The sequence below is a fragment of the Lonchura striata genome, chromosome 1A (genome assembly GCF_050655825.1).
Source record: "Lonchura striata isolate lonStrDom1 chromosome 1A, ASM5065582v1, whole genome shotgun sequence".
In the NCBI taxonomy this organism is placed as follows: domain Eukaryota; kingdom Metazoa; phylum Chordata; class Aves; order Passeriformes; family Estrildidae; genus Lonchura; species Lonchura striata.
In genome coordinates this window covers 14,220,054-14,237,532 of record NC_140741.1, presented here as the reverse complement: position 1 = coordinate 14,237,532, position 17,479 = coordinate 14,220,054, and the positions used below count along the sequence as shown (strand labels likewise).

At 38.9% G+C, this 17,479-nt stretch overlaps 1 long non-coding RNA gene across 1 annotated transcript in view; it reads left to right on the top strand.

The window, feature by feature from the left end:
* Positions 1-17,479, top strand: part of LOC146763387 (uncharacterized) — a 63,037-nt gene that overhangs the window by 19,994 nt on the left and 25,564 nt on the right. The window lies entirely within an intron of this gene.

The following is a 17,479-nucleotide window of genomic DNA, read 5'->3' as shown; positions in this document are numbered from 1 at the left end:
AATAGGAACATGTAAAGCAGTAAGTAAAGTGGGATATAAGCACTAAACGTACTTGGGACAAGTAGAGAAACAATCATCCTTCTGCTAGGAGCAGCCGTGGGGTGTTTTCAGTTTTGGATCTGGATTTCAAGAGTGGGCCCTGAGAGAGGATGATAATACCTTCCTTTGTGAAGGAAAGCACTGAGCCCCTGTCCATCAACAGCTTTCTCTCCCCTCACCTTTTGTGTGAGAACCATCCCCAGATATATTCAATTTTGGAACTTGGCTCCAAGGGAAGTGGGAATTTAAGAAGGAAAAATAAAGCTAAGAAAAAAACAAACAAACAAACAAAAAAAAAAAAACCCAAACAAAAAACCCCAAACAAAACCCAGAAAAATCACCCCCAATCAAACCAGTCAGTAGGAAGGAAATAAGTAACAGGGTACATTAATTAGTCCTGAGCAATCATATCAGATCAAGTGAGTTTTGTTTTTTCTCTAATGTGGCAATGTGCATTTTAAGTAGGAGATAAGCAGAAGACAATTTTATTGCTGATTTTAGTCAGCTTTACCTGTATCATCTGTGAGTGTCCATAAACATAGGACCTGGATTATAGCCTAGAGAGCTGGTTGAGGCTCCTGTACAGTCAATGAAAACTTGCTGGAATATGATACTTCACAAAACATTTATCAGAGGTTTGCCATTGAAATGACAAACACATTTAGAGAGATTTCTGCCTCGGGTGCTATTAAATAAACCCATCAGTGGTCCAGGCTTTGCATTAGAGAGGAATTTTTATTTAATATGCAGTTGGGACTGACCCAGAAGTGGCTGAGAGCACTCTGGAAGGCAGCCTGGGAGCCTTCCCCAGGGCAGAGATGCTCCTGCTGTGTCTCCCCCCTATTCCTGTATCAGGAATTCCCTGCAGTGATCTGTCCCCACACTTTTGATGTCCAGCAGCTGCTTGGCCTGATCTCCAGTATATTAACCAGCTACTTATGGGATGTGATCCCACAGTGTGGAAAAAATTACTCCCTGACTCGTGGTCCTGAGGGATGTGTTGGGCTCCAGGCAGCCAGGACAGCTTTGTTGCACTTGCCCTGCCTGGGGTCAGGTGGCCCAAATAATTCTGGGGAAGCAAAGGCAGCCTTAGAGAGAGTAGGAAAAGAGGTAAACTGGGATTTGATATTTCCCTCTATGGAGGGTGTGAACTCTGCTTAAGACCATGATTTTTCTAATTAGTCAACTTACTTTAATATTAAAAATTGTCCTGCATCTTATGAAGCAGGAAATGGGGAACTAATATATAAATTAAGGTTGTCTGGGAAAGCAGTCTCCGGAACATGCTCTTAAAAGCACAGATAAGGATGTGCTACACAGTTTGGATTTTTCTCACTATGGCCACTTAAGAATCCCATCTTTTTGCTCAGTTTCAGGGAGGTAGCAACAGTCTCACTCCAGTGTGAAAATGGAACATTGTGGTCAAAAGTGCCAAACCCCAAATTTCAAACTGCAATAATTTAATTTCAATCTGCAAGGCACATATCCATGCAATGCAGTGGATGAGAAAGGGGAAGTGGGGAGAGGGAGGAATCCCAACTAGCATTTGGACCAGTGGTGACACACATACAACTTTATGCTGTAGGCTGTGGGGCTCATTGCAGTTCCCTGGTGGCTTGGTGGCTGCATGGAAGTGAAGGCATTTTTGAGCTAACATGGAGCCTTTCTACTAAAGGTGAGAAGCAGGTACTTCTAAATGGGAGTAGGGATAACACTGCATTCTTCCTTTTTTTTTTTTTTTTGTATGTGTGTACACTTGTTTTGTAAAAAAGCCCAGAATTGTCAGCTTTTGTCTCAAACACTTTTCCACAAAAGAAATTGGTTAAAAGTGAGGATCTAAGGCAGTGACAAAAGTTCAACACATCTTGGTAGGCTCTGCTGGAATCCTTGTGTTGGTGTTGAGTCTGGATGTGCAAGGCTCATCCCATACTGAGGAGGGAGGGCTGAATTCCTGGATTCTGTTACTGGTTCTTGGGGTGACCTCGGGCAGACAATTAACTCACTGTGCATGGGTTGCATCATCTGTTCCATGAATATAAGTCTTGTCTCTGTCATGGAGATTTTGTGAGTCCTAATTGTTTATGAAGTGTTTTTAGACTGACACAGCATTACAGAAGTGGAGAATGCAATTAGTCAATGCAGGATTAAACATGGGCCTGCACAGTTGTTTATCCTCAGCATAAACAAGGAGGAGTGGTAATCAGGGATGGCAGCTTTTCCAAGAAAAGCTGATTTTTTACAGCAGATGTAGTGAATGCTCTGTGGAGAAAAGATGATGTGATTTAATCTAAAACGTAAAGCTACTTTTTAGGCACAAATATTTGGGTTTTTTCTCATGGAAATGATGAAACATTATTGTGGGAGATGAGGGCATCATGTCTAGAAAATTATAGGGTTTTAAACTGTTTTTAAAACTTGGATGATGGAGTAGTAAATACACTTTTACTACTCCTTAAAATACACTTTTTATCAATGTGAATTAATGTCCTGAAAAGCATGTATTTTACTTATTTCTGTTGTATGTCAGCTGGGAATGCTGAAAAGATTCTGTGATTAGAAGCAAAATAAACACTAGTTCTTTGGAGGGGGCTGTGTCCATATATAATAATCATTAGTTGAAAAATACAGAAGAAAAGGCTGAGTGTTCAATTTATTTTGGTTTTGCTCCCTGTTGAAGTATCCAGGTGTAGCCATTTCAAAGCAATTTACTTAGCTTGATGTGTCTCTTTACACAGCAAGCTCTTTGCAGTCACAGACAGTGCTTGGGAAATAATTTTAATATTAGGCATGCATGCTGTTCTTCCCAACCACAACTCCATGGGAATATTTGCCTTTGAAGGAATTGGGAAGTTCTGTGCTTTGAAAATTCTTCTTTGCCCTGCTCAGCATAAAGGCTGGGATGGAAAATCTGACCTGTCAGTTTGCTTAAGGACAGACACAGACAGACAGACACACACATACACACAATGTCTTTATTTCAGTTTAATCCCATCAGGTGTGGAAAAACCTCTGAAAGGCTGAGGATAAACAGGAGACAAGCCTAAGAAGTAAAGCTTTGTGTCTACCTCTTTGCATGGTAAAAAAGTGTTTCTGCCCTGTTTGAAGTGATTGATCATAAAGGTGATGCCAGTGTTGCATTGAGCTACAGCCTGGTTTAGTGACACCTGAATATTTCTTTAGTGCCACTTTGACTTACTTCAGGAGACAGCAGTGTGTGTAGTGAGAGGGGCTGTGATTACATTACTGGGGTATTTCAAAAGGATATTTGTTTGTTTTTTTTTTTTTATTTTTGAGCTTCTTCCTCTTAATTTTTTTCTGCATAAAACTTAACAGACTGGAGGTGGAAAAAGTTTGTTGCTCTGGAGGCTGTTCACAGTCTCTGTTAATCATGAAAACACAGGGAAAAAAAAAGGTGCTGCACTGTGTCTGCCAGTTAGAGTCACTCAGAACTCTAAGGGGATTTTTCATGACTATGGCAAAAAAGAAAAGCAGCTGCTTGTCATTTGCTTAACCTTGCTCATGCTGAATTTAATTAGTAGAAAACATATGGAACTGATTCCCCTTCAATTTTGGAGTGTCCAGTAATCTGCTGTGTACATTCAACTGGTGCACCTTTAGCACTGAAACACTTGGCTAAATCATGTTTTGCAATATTGTTATCTTATGGAAAGAGAAAAGAAAACAACAGTAATTTCCCAATGAGCAAATATTTGCAGCGTTCTGTATAGGTTGCATCATTGGCTGATTTTGTTCAGCTGTTGTATGAAATCTATTGATCAGAGTTAATAAATTTCCAAGTGAATAATACTGTTTATTTGTATTGATTAAAATTATGCCAAATTCTAAGCTGTTTAGCATTGCTTGACTACAACTGATGAAACAATTTGACCTTGTTACTTTTTTGGCAGAATGCAATGTTAAATTATGACTAAACTTTGAGGCTGTAAAAAGCTTCAGCCGATTATCTAGGAGTGGTTTTGTTTAAAAGTCTTAGTCTTTCCTGCAGAATTGGAGTGTTGGACTTTTATAGATAGCTATTGATACCTGCCTTTAGCTGAATTTTTTGTCAAATAAAACTCAAGACTGACTTGGATAGTAATACTTGAAAAAATGGAAACAATTGCTAAAAAGCCACTCAGAGGAAGATACAGGGAAAAATAACATGCATTTAGACAATGTTTTGTGTCGACAATGCATTCCTTCTTTACTAGGGAAGCTGGCAAAACTCAATTTTTTTTTTTTTTTTCCAAATATAAATTGTGTTCACTTGCAGGAGAATATTTATATTTTTAATAGAACAACTTTGGAAACCATGAGTGAGTAACTGTGTCTGGAAAAAGCTCTTTCTTCTTAGTGTTCTACTCTGAGTACTTTGCAGTGAATATCCCAGGTGACCTGGCCAAAATTTCTATGGGAATTTCTCTGGGGTAAAGCCCATAGAAGTGGGAGATGTTGATGAATTTCTGGGATACTTCTTCTTCTCTCCTTTGCCCCCTTTATTAGGGAACTCTCCTACTTTCCCTTTCATGCTCATGTGGGTAAAACTCCTTTATGGCACCTCCTGATTTGTATTATGGAAAGAACAGAGGTGTGATTAGTTCCACCAAACAACAGAAAGTAGCCAGCTTGGGAATATAAAGCAGTGCTGATGGCTTTTAAAACAGTGTATTATTTTGATTAGATCCTATTTTTGTCTTTTTCATCTGTAATACTGATAATCCACCATAAAGGAGAAAAAGGCTCCTGGATTTTCTTTCTTTCATTCTTGCTGAACATGGACTTAATGTCCCCTGTAAAAGGAGAAGAATATTTTTTTCTCCTTTGGCTAAGGTGAATTATGAGGAGAACATCTGTAATTCAATTCTGATAACTAATTCCTGGATTTGTGGATTGCACACAGCTTTGTCCTGGATCTGCCTCATGAGTATGTAAACTGCAACCATGGTCTGATCCTTTGGGTCTGTTTGTGTTCCTTTAACTCATACTGTGCTAAGCTCTCAGAACTTGATTCCAGTTTTAAAAATCGCAACAAACCTCAAGCAGCGTAATACCAGTGTTTGCTGCTGGTGGCTTTTTCATACTGTTTTTAATAGGAAGAATCAGATCATGGTAATGGGATAGTTAAGAGCTGGTTGTACTAACCCAATTAAGATGCTTTCAGGTCAGGTTGACCTGGGTCTATCCAAGATTAGCTTGTGCTGAATGAGCTGTCCTGGACCAAGGGCAGCCCTAGATAAAGCCTGAAAGTTCCTCTTGCTGTTTATGTGAAGGGCTCAGGTTGCCTCCTGTTCCTATAGCCTTGTCAAAGAAAGAGGACAGAGAGTGTGCACTGGATTTTGGTGTATGTGGGGGTCCAGCAGCTGAATGGACAGTGGTGAATTTGAAAATCCTGATGAGCAGAAAGCATGTAAAAAAATATACTCAAGCCTGCCTGACCATGATAAAGTGTGTTAAATAGGGTCTTGTTGCTTTTCTGGTTTTGATTTTTTCTCTTGGAGAAATGGGATCTCTGGAAGTTCTGTGGTTACACTGTTTCTAGTGAGGTAAAATCACACTGATAACACAGGTCTGTTCACAGGTCAGATGAGCAAAGTCACTTAGCTGCTTAGGTGAGGTCATGATGGCTTTTCTGCCTGGTAAAGATCTTCAACTTACATTATTTGCTGTCATGTTCTGATGTCTCCTTAAAAGGGTAAGGGTGTTTTTGCTAGATAAATTAATGCATTAGTGTCTGCCAGTCTTGGATGTGAACTGGTTGAAGTGGAAAGAACCCGGGCTGAAATACTTCCTGGACTTCTCTTATAATTGGAGAGTGAGGCATTTTAGGTTGGAGTCAGTTAAGGGGCTGTTTCAGTAGTAATTTCTAATAAAAAGTAAATTTGAGCAAGCTTTGAAATAATTTATTTCAGAATAAGGCTTCTTAAGGAGCTCTGATGCTCTTTTCTGCTTCCTCTTTTATTTCCACATCTCTCTCAGTACTGAATGGTGTTTTAGTGTGTTGCCATTTCCTAGGGTGCAGTGACACATCCAGAGTCTTCCCTTTTCCTCCCTGCATTAGCTGCTGCTGTGCCTGGGCCAGGCAGTTTTTCTCTGCACGAGAGAGATTTGTTAGAGATTTTTCCAATGTTTATCTTGTTAACTTCTCTGCCAGCTGTCTGAAGAAATTGTACTATGGGAGATAGGACATCAAGGAGGAGGTTCTGTGCCATGTAAGCAAAGCCCATCAACTGCACATGAGCATCAGTGGAAAGGAAGGGGGAGGTGGGGAACAAGGCATTCATTTCTCCCTCTTGATCTGAAACCAAATCTCTCAAATCCTTGGGTGAAACATTTGTGCTGCCAAGGCTTTGAATGGCAGTGACAGTCTTGAGTCTCAGTGTTATCCTCCCCAGAGCAGTAAATTACCTCTTGGGCCGTGCCTTTGCTATTTCCAGAGTCTTTAACACTTTCTCTGAGAGTTAACTCAGAGTAACACTGTAACTTTCACTGAGAGTTATTTGAATAAAAATAATTTTGCTTAGATCCTGCCTTTCTAGAGCTGTAACATGATGCTTCACTAATGTTGTATTTTTTGTCCCTGCAGTATTGTTTACAGTGTTGGAGCCACTCACTGGGCAAGTGAGCATTCAGATCTGCACTAAATCAGTGTAAACAAATTGTGATGTTTTCTGAACTCCATGAGAACAAATTCATTGTGTCAGAAGCCCCATCAAGAATCCTTGGATACCACCTTAGTCCTGGAAAGTGCAGCCCATAGGAAGTTCTGTATGAAGGGAGCACTTTGTGTTTGTCCTGTCCTTGAGCATCTGCTCTTCACCTCAGCTGGAGACAAGACAGTGCATGAAACAGTTCTTTGTCCTGGTCTGTTATCTGATATTAGGCCAACCCAGCTGGGTTTTTTTCTGTCTCAGCAGTGGTACATACCTCCTGGGATGGCTTATACTCTTCATCTGGGTGGCCATGGAATCCTACTACCCCCTAAATACACCTACCAAAAAATATAGATACGCATCTGTAATGAATTATAATTTTGTCCACATTTAATAGATGAAGTGAAATGGTTATTTTAAGTCACTACTGAATGAATACTTGAGAAGTCTTAAATATTCATTTTGCTGGACAAGAAGCTCAATCTTGAGCGATCTCTTATTTCAGACACAAATAGATTTGTTTGTTTACTTAAAAAAACAACAGTTTTCTGTGAGCTTTTACAATCTAAAAAAAAAATTCAAGACCTCTAATTAAGTTATTCTAGAGAAATTTTTATTCCAGTTATGATATGGTCATAGTAGATATTATGGGACAAGATGGAGCTTGGAACTCGCTGCTTGGATTCTCCACCCAAATTATGACACTGAGTGGTATCTGAATCTTTAATTCCACAAAAAGTGAAAGGGAATATTCTTCAAGGGTTTGCCTGCCAACAAATTGCAGAGCATCTTTGGTTGGTCAGTGGCTAACAAACAGTGACAAAGCAGAAACATTTGCAATTTCTGTCGTCTTGCCAATGTGTCTGAAATGATTAATGTTGGCTGTTGGTTAGAAAATGAACAGATTTGGATGGATGGATTAGAAACCAAATGACACTTTATGACACCTTTTTTTTGGTGTTAAAATTAGAATGTTTGGTTGGAAGTCAAGATGGTATCATGAAGTTGGGTTTCCCTCTGATGGCTCTGTTAGGATTCAATTTCTGTAGTGATGTGTTTATATAAAAATAATAATTATAAGTGTGATAAATATTAAGATTAATAGCACTAAGAATGAGAATTGGGCCATGTTACTTTCACACATAGGAAAGATGATTTTGTGTCTCAGTCCTCAGTTATGAGGTTTAAAGAAGCTTGGATGGATCCAAAGCCTTGTAATGGGGCTGTTAGAGTTAAGAAAACACACATCTGTAGTAATTTGTACAGTATCTCCTTTCTCTGAAGATGCTGATCTCAGTCAAGTCACTCCTGAAATTCAGCATTCATCAAGATTTTTCTCTGGGACTGTCAGAATCTACAGCCAGTCTGTGCTGCACTGACTTGTATTCAGCAGTCTCAGCACTAGCAGGACTTTTCTGCTTCTCAGGGCTTCCTTTCCCATCTCCTCAGAGGAACATTCTGTGTCCCCTGCAGGTGCACTTGATGGGGACAGAGGGGCACTCACACTGACAAGGGCGGGGTGTGTTTGGCAGTGAACTTCTCCACCCTCTTTGTGCAGGTCCCTCGGAGGAGGGAGAGAAGGGCTTTGTCTCCTGACATCTCTGTCACAGAAAAGCCATGGCCTACTGCCAGAGGTCACCCACAGTCCCAAGAGCTGCAGGGTACATTCAAATGTATCTCCCCAATGTCATCAGTAAAGAGAGACTTTAGGCCTCTGACTGAGGATGTGTTCCACCTCAGGGTTGTGTCTCAGTTTTAAATATCACCATTTCCTTGTCATAGAAATGTTTAGGTAACTATTGGGAGTGTAGAAGGTGTAATTATTCTGGGTCTTCTCAGAATCTGAGTTTCAAAATATTTGAATGTTTATGGTAGCAGCAAAAGCTTAACCATTTCTTTAGACTATTTTTTAAGCTTTTAATTATAAATATTTTCTAATGGAAGTTCTGAATAAGCAGCATGAGGAAGTTGGAATGTGGCTTTAGTGAAGGATGCACATCCTGACTGAGCCCTGAAGTACAGAATTGAAGACTCCATGAATTTAATTTTAAATAAAACATGATCAGTTAATTTGCAACATTTCTAGGATGATAACTTATTGTAAGGGGGGTTTGTGCTTATAAGATGTTTCAGTTTGAATTCTATGATCTGAAGATCTGTCAGTCAAAATTTTTATAGCATTGGGTACACATAACAATGACTACTTTGAATTCTCTCTTTAACAGATGTAACTTGGACTCTTACTCAAATATCCTCACATTTAAGATTTTAAAAGTAAGTATTTTGAGCAAATATATTTGAAGTAGGGAATACTCCAATAAAATGTTGTTTCTTTATACCTGGAATGTATGAAATAACAGCTGAAGCTTTAGTTAGGAAGAGTTTTAATTTAGTGAATCAACAGCTGTGGATTATTTTGTTGAACTTGTTTTGAGCTTAAGGACAACCATGTAAATTATCTCCTCTACTATTAAGATTTAGTTAAATTTACAGAGTTTTTTTTTCAGTATGGAGCAGGCAGGTTTATAACAATATTGTCTGAATTGAATTAATGATTAACACTAGTAAATAGGGAAATTGTTCTGCAAGGATTCAATTGTGGGAGGACAAGAATTGCATAAGACCAGCAAATAATTGTGGCATATTTCATTGTAATTACAATAATTGGGTTTTGATTTCTTTTGAGTCAAAACATTGACAACAATTCAGAAGATGTTTCTGTTTTTACTCTCACTGCAGTTTGTATGCTTTGACCATTAACAGTCATGAAAAATAAAAATGTTTTCAGACTGGTTTATTTTCTTTAATAGCCACACTAAAAGTGTACTTCCTTGTTAAAATAAACACTTTTACTATAATGGCAGTTCTGAATCCCATAATGGAATGTAACTCTATATATTTATAATACATGATACATTCCCTGTGTGTAATTCTAGGAGTTTGTATGTGTTAAGAGCTCTCCCTGCAGAACTAACAAGCTGCCAACTTGCATTTCACTGGCTATGAATTGTTTCAGTTTAAGGTCAAGTTCTGCTTGTCATTAAAAAAAAAAAAAAGAAAAAGAAAAAAAGATGAGCAGTGAAGAAGGATCACTTCGAAAGCTATTTTTGTCTTATTTTTCTTCACTGTTATTGCTGTACATTTCATTCTTCAGAAAAACTGAATGAACAGTCAATTATTTCCAGCCTTAAAAAGTTAAATACATCAGTACTGGTAACTTGAATTTCATCTTGGACAGCTGATCTCTGAAAATATTCACAAGGTGTAGATGGTATCTCCAGCTCAAAAACATGTTAAAAGTACTTGTGGGCACAAGGATTTTGTCAGATAAGCAAAAGAAACAGGCTAAGTCTTAAGAGAATAAAGAAATATTTGTCAAAATAGTTTGCTGTAGAATACTGAAAAACTTTGCTCTCTTGGCATCATTTGAATACAACTTGTCCAGTTAGATGCTTTCCCAAAGGTGTCCTGGTCCCATCCCTCCTGGACCAGCTGTGGCAGTGTTTGGGCCTCAGGAGATCAAGAAAAGCAGCTAATTTCTGTGTTTTTCCTGCTGTCATAATCCTCCTGCTGCAGCCATGAGACACAATTTAATAGCTATTAATTAATATATCTACAATTTAATAGCTATTAATTAATAGACCTACTGTGCAATTCAGTCTGTGGGTATCTCTGATGCTTCCCTTCCCTTTCCACATGAGGAAAATGTGTTTTCCAACCACTTTGCCAGACCTTACCCACTCAGACCCTCCACAACACTCAGAGTTGAATGAATTTGCAAGTCCACATTTTTGTGTACCTTTTGAAGAAAGAGCTTTCATAAGAAAAAAAAAAAAGGCAGTACTTTTCTTCAGGAATAGAGCCAGGAGAGAGGAAACGCTATAATAAAGTTGACCCTGTATTTTAAGAGATGGGAGATTTCTATGATTTGGGTTGAGAATGAGAAACTGCTGTAGGATTCAGTTACAGGCTGTCTGTTTGCCTGTTTTCCTTGTTTTGGGGCCCTTCCAAGCCAAGCCATGATGATGTAGTGCATGCTGGGCAAGACTTGGATATTTACTGCATGGCTGTAGATTGCATGTGATCCAACTGCCTGGATGCTTCTCCCTCTTAAAGGAGAAGGGATGGGATATGGCATTTCAGGAGTCAAAGGAACTCTTGCCAGTCACAGATCTTTTCCTGTGCATATGGAAATGCCTTTAAAGCCTCTACTTCTTACAACAAAACTTCCATCTTCCTCAGATGAACAGGCTAGAATGTCCCAAGTGCTTTGGGAAGGGACCTTAATGATCATCCAGTTCCAGCTCTGCCATGGGCAAGGACCCCTTTGACTAGCCCAGGGTGCTCCAAGCCCCATCCCTTTTATTGAGAGTCATTCCCATGAAGAAAACTGAAAAGCAGTCATGGGTAGAATACAAGCAGAAATACTAAAGTTAGAAGTATCTAGATTGGTAGCTTCAGTTCCATGTTTTTATGAATGCTTGTATCACAGCACAGTCAATAGACATTTAAAAAGTTTTTTCAGATTAAATTGGCAAGGCAAATCTGTGCACACTGGGTCTGAAAGGGGCTGAGCTGAGCCCAGTGGAGATCATAGCTGGGTATTTGAACAGATAGTGAGGGGCACCAGCACTGCAGGGCTTCTCTCCTGGGCTCCACTCATCTCTAGTTCCCTTCTGACATGTCCCATCTGTGTATGATCCTTGCAGCTCTTTGTGCACTTGGTCCCTGACCACTTTCTGAGTTTGTCAACAAATCTGTCTGTCAGAGAATGCCAAGCATTGCACAGCTTCAGCAGAATGGATACTGCTCACTCTACAAGTTATTCCATGCAGATTATTGAGCTGGATGTTTTAGGCTGATATGCTTCATTTAAAGAAGTTGATTGTGAAGTAGGTCTTCTAAAGTAGACATATTTATGTGGCTGTAGAAAATGTTTGGAGTTTGTTGGTTTTTTTTTTTTTTGTTTGATTTGTAGTTTGTGGGTTTTTTCTGTATGTTTCTGTGTGTGTGTTTGGTTGGGTTTGTTTTGCTTTGTTTTGTTTTTTGTGGTTTGTTGTTTTTTGGGGTTTTTTTGGTTTTTTGGTTTTTTTTTTTTTGGTGAGTGTTGCAGCCTTCTTCTGTGCTATGTCTGAAAAGGATGTTAGGATATTCAGGCAGCTGGGTAGATAACACATCCTCATGTGTATTCAAGCCTGTTTTCCAACACTACATGCCTTTTTCCAGTACTACATGCCCTTGTGATTTTCAGTAATGTCTTGGTATTCATTTACATCCCTGTGCTGTCCCATCAGCCCTGTAATGAGTGATTGAATTCCAGGGGCTGTAAGGCAGTGTGTAATTTGGCCTGCAGACTTATCTAAACAAAAGAATGTACAACAAATAAAGGCAGCATTTTAAGTGCTGATTGTTTCAAATCAGATACAGAGGAAAACAGATGTAGAAGTTTAATCTAAAACAGTTGCAGCCCAATCTGTAACTACACCAGGAAGAGTGCTCAGCACTTTTTGCATGGAGTTAGCAATGTGTCTGCAGCAAATACAAATTTATTCTTATTCCTCAATTCACCTTTTCAGATGTTCTTTTATTTCTGTTCTCCTTGCAAACCACTGCTTAATTAATTTTGGTGTGATTCTGCAGGTGTTTTGGGGGCAAAATGAAATTCTTGTACATTGCCCTGAATTTAAATCAGCCACATCTTGAATGATGATAATAAATTTAGCTGCCTAAAAATAGGTACAGAAAGTTGCCTGAGCTTTTTTAACTGTACTTGCTCTAAGAGTTGTGTATGGGACAATGTGAGTATGTGACATTTGCAGATGACTTACATTTGAGTGTGTGGTAAGGATGTAAAATCACAGCTTCAGATGCTCAGATTTGTAACAGTTTTACATAAAACTGAAGTAAAAATATCTTTATTTGGAGTAGTACTGAGTACACTCCTGACACTACTGTAGCTTCACACAGTAATGAAGAAAAGCTCTTAAAATTTTGGTAAAGAAACTCCTCAGTTCATGCTAATTATGTTTTAATGTATTATTCCAATGTGACTCCTCAGAGGAGCTCAAATGCCATTTTCCTGCTGAGATCAATAATGCTAAAAGCAAGTTGAAGAGGTTTTAAAAGCAGACTGGTGTTGAGGTGTCAGACACTTCCAGGCCTCTGGGCTTTCATAAGCTGTTGTATTTCCTTTATTCTTCTGAGGAAAGTGGAGATGTCTCAGACCCGAACAGTTTGCCTCCATGCAGCTTTACAAATACAGTATTTTTGGTGAGGTGATACAAGATCCTGACACAGGAAAGTAGACAAGACATAGCAGTGTGATCTCACAGGCTGTTCATCCCTGCAGATAAAGGATGTGTGGTTATCCCAGGGATTTTCTGTCAAGATGCAGCCTTACATATGAAATTAAATCATATGTTTATGTCCTGTGTATTGATGGTACTGAGTAGAGCAGCCTGGCATTATGACAGAGAGGGTTTTAACAGCTTCTGACCTGAAAGTGATGAGGAAACAGTGGCAATGAAGGAACTGCTTTTTTTTTTCTGCCTTCTTTATCTGAGAAGAGTATAGTGCAACATCTTCCTTATTTTGTCCTCCTGTTGATAGGCATTGGCTGCTTTGGAATATCTACAATAGTGCAATCATGTTTGCTGTTGCATTTCTAATTTGGGAGCTTGCCTTTTCCCCATAATACAAAGTCAGAAGTTAGTGGAATATAGATAAGGACTCTAAGGTTAGATAAAGTCAAACAGCATTGCAAAAAATACCTCTGGGTTATGTTTTTGAGATGTTTATTTTATGACTTCACAATTTTAGAAATTAAAAGTATATTGTCGCCCTGTTCTTTTGAGAGTTTTTGAGTTCTTTTAAAAGTTTCTTATGCCTTCTGATATTTACATATTTCTACTGAATTTTCTCACACTGTTCTTATAAACAATGACTGTTTTGCATTCTTCTTTGAGGGTGGAGAGAATTGATGGACTGTTGGTTTGACCAGCGTGGTTGGAGAGGTGGTAATTTCACCCTCCAATCCACTGTCACTTTCGCTATTCTATATAAAGTGGAATCAGAAAATAAAGTTTGCTTTTTTTGGTTCTTTTCCTTTCCTTTTACCTCTAGCCTGCTTGTATGAGTTATTTCGTGTTGTAGTGTGACAGTATACAAAACTTAACTTTCTTTTTGCTGTTTGATTTAATCAAAAAGAAATCCTCTGTTACAGAGATCCCTGGGTTTGTGGCATAACTGGAATTTATTGTAGTGTGCTTGATACTATCCTGGATTTTCAATTTGCTGCTTCAAACTTTTCATGCTCATAAAATATTGTATATTTTATGATGAAAGCAGTACAGCTTCTTCATACTCTTAAGTAGTAACACATGGAAGGAGGGATGGCTCCTCTTCTTTTCCCTCTTCATATTTCTTTGCCTCTCCTGCTTAATTATCTGCAGCATCAAATGTAGGGAATTAATTCCAATAAAGTCAGTTTGGACAAGGAAATCTTACAAAAATAAATATAGAGGGGGAAGACAGAGTTGTTCTGGCTTGAGCTGCAGCTCCTACAAACTACCATCTGTAGTATCTGGGCCTTGCAACTTTGAGTTTTATTTCTGGAAAACATCACTGCCATGTGTTGAATGTATCATAATGCTCCACATTTCCTCAAAGTGAAATCACTATCATGAATGATTATTATGAATTACTTTATTGCTCAGGAGCTTATGGCTTCTTGACATTAAAAAAGAAATTGTTCCTTTCAGTGTGATTTTTGGGAATTTTGATTTATGACTGAACATTGCTGTCTAAATGAGTTTTGGAAGTTCAAGGAAAGTGAGTTAATGCCAAAAACTGAGTTGGTTCCAGAAAGAGTGTTTTGAATAAGAAAATAACTGTTCACAATTCTGCCAGTCACTTAAAGGACAGAAAATATTTAGAAAATACCATGTATTACATGCATTTACCATTAGAATTTATTTAGGGACCAGAACACATTATTCATATGTTAATATTTTAAAGCAGAAACATGTAAAATGAATGAGTTCTAAAAGCATAGATGGAAATCAATATTAAATAACCTTTATTAGTGTTGCGTGGATAAAAAAATTATTCTCTGGTGATAGTTCTAGTACTTTCCAAAATGAATACTTTGAATTGAATCAAGTGGCTTTGAGAGTAGTAGAGACTCTCATAATCTCACCACCCAAATATGATGAGCCTCAGAGCTGTGATTTCTGCTTTATCTTGATATATTAGAGCAGTACTTCTGTGAGCAGCTCTTTTTTTTCTCTTACTACTTTTGAAATAAATCTAGTTTGCAATCAAAATGGCAAAAATGGTTCTGTCCATAGATCTGACCATGGAAGCATGGGAGGGCAGAGGGGAAGCAGGGAGGCATGCTCTGAGACGTGACCCAAATACTTAATTTTATGGAGTTAAGTACACAAGTTCCATTCAGTTGATAAAATCACTTGTTACACAGCTGTCACACAACTCCTGTTTGTGTGAAATTAATAATCAGATAATTGTCTTTTTCCAAATGCTAGCAGGAATGAAATGTGCCCTCCTTGGGAAATGAGACTGCCACAAATAATCACAGCAGTCCTCACCAAAGGGAAATTTTGAGTGCTTTTGCCTTATGTAAAGGCACAACAGAAGCATGCCCTGCTTGTGTAGGTAACCAGGCAAAGGCTGTTAAATCCCAGGATGAGGTTCCCCACATCCCAGCAGAAGGTCCCTGATCAGAGGGCAGGCTCCAGGTGTGCCTGCAGGAACAGCAGAACTGCTCAGCACAGCACATGGGAATGCTGAGGAGGCGAAGGTTTGGAAACTGGCTCCTGCTGTCATCCACCTGTGCTCAGAACCAGTGTGTTGTAGGGCACATTGTAGCAGGGAAAACTTCTCAGAAAAGGAGCTAGGAAGCCAAATGTGAACAATTAGGGTTTCCTGGGCTCTTTAGGAGTGCCTGGATGCAGACCACAAACAGCGGTGTGATGAGCCAGAGAGGGGTTAGATAAAGCAATAACAGACCAAACCCCTAAAACAACAGGGCTAAAATATAATCCTATGACTTCTCCTGGCAGATGCATTGCAGTAACTGTAGTATCTATGCAGTGTGCTATGAAGGAGGCAAAGTTCCATGAGCTAACTAGGCCCTGCCTCTGACCCTTTCAGCAGTTCATTGTGGAGTAGGAATTGATAGCAATGCAGAGTTTTCCTGTTCATCTGATGTTCCTTATATGGTCACAGTGATTTAGCTCTGCCTTGGCCCACTCCCATGTTTTGCTAAGTTCCTATGAGGAAAACCTTGCTGTAGCTGTGAAACCAAAACTCCCCTAGTTGGATATTGCAGATGTGATCATGTGCCACTTTTACTTGTTCAGAGATTGGTGCTTCCCAAAGCCACACTTCAAATATGGGATCTGTGTGTTTCAAGACTGTCTGGCAAAGTAGGAGGCCACATAGTTTCTTACAGGAAAAATGTGTATCAGAACAAATGCAGAACTGGCAGGTCTCACAAAATAAAGCTCCTCTAGAACAGCCAAAGTGTTTCAGTAGTGCTGGGAGGGCACAGAAATTCATCCTCCCAGTGCCAGGAAGATTAGGATTTCCCCTGGAAACACACAGCTTATTTGTGATTAAATGCAGCAGAGGTAAATAAAATAGCCTTGTCATTTTATGTCCTTTGTCAGTGTACAGTTACACTATTTGATAATTCTTTTCCATAGACTTCATTTTCATTCCTTTCCACTTGGGTTATGGCTCTTCCAATAGCTCTGGTGTTGTGGGCTTTTTACCTTGAAATTGAATGAAATCCAGCTAAAGTGTTTTTCTGGAATTAACTGGAAATTCCAACAATTTAATTCTCTAGGAGGCAAGGTTTCTTATTTCTGTCTCATTGGTTGTTATTACAGCATATGCCAGTGACACTATTTAGTCTTTACTTGTTATGATGCTTAATTTTAGTGATTCACCCACACGCTTTTTCCCACCCTTGAATTTGCATGTATCATCCTATCCTTTTTCCAAGTTAAACTCTGTCAGCTCATGTACCACGCTTTCAAGGATGATCAGAATTCACATTTATAAGTAGCTTCCTTAGAAACTGTTAGCTCACCAGGAATCATGAAAGAAATTGCTTTTAGATCAGAGCAACTTAAGCTAGATATACTTTATAGCTTTTGTACCAAGTTAATGTAGGAAAAGATAATGAAGAGAACTTGCAGCAGAAATAGCTTTTGAATATTGATGCATCTGAACTTAGAAAGACAGGTGCATGTGCACCACACATACATGATGAAGTCAGCCCTATATTGGATGGAAATCTTTAGAAAACATTGAATTTTACCACTTACAGGGCTAGCTGCACTTCTCTGATTTTTGTAGTGACTTAGTGAACTCCTTCATTAGTTTCCAAATCAGAAATGAAATTTGTACCTTTGTAACACTTGGAACATAAGCTAAACTCCAGCACAGCTTGTATCCACCATGGTTATCCTGCAGAGCCAAGTGCATCCAGCCACCTGAGGCTTCCTGGTTCATGGGAGAAATTTGGAACACTGGTGGTTATAGTGACCAGAGAGCACGTTGGTATCAGGTATTCTGTTTGTATGATAATAGAATTTGAAATAACAGTTTTGAAGGTATTAAAGCATACATATCAAATGGTGTTGAGTAAGGAAATGGAAATCTGATAGTTTGTATTGTCCTGCCCACATCAGTATTGCAGAGGTGGTGAATTTCTGTTCATGGGAGACAGCCCTCAAGAAGACAAACCTTTCCTGAAAGAGGTT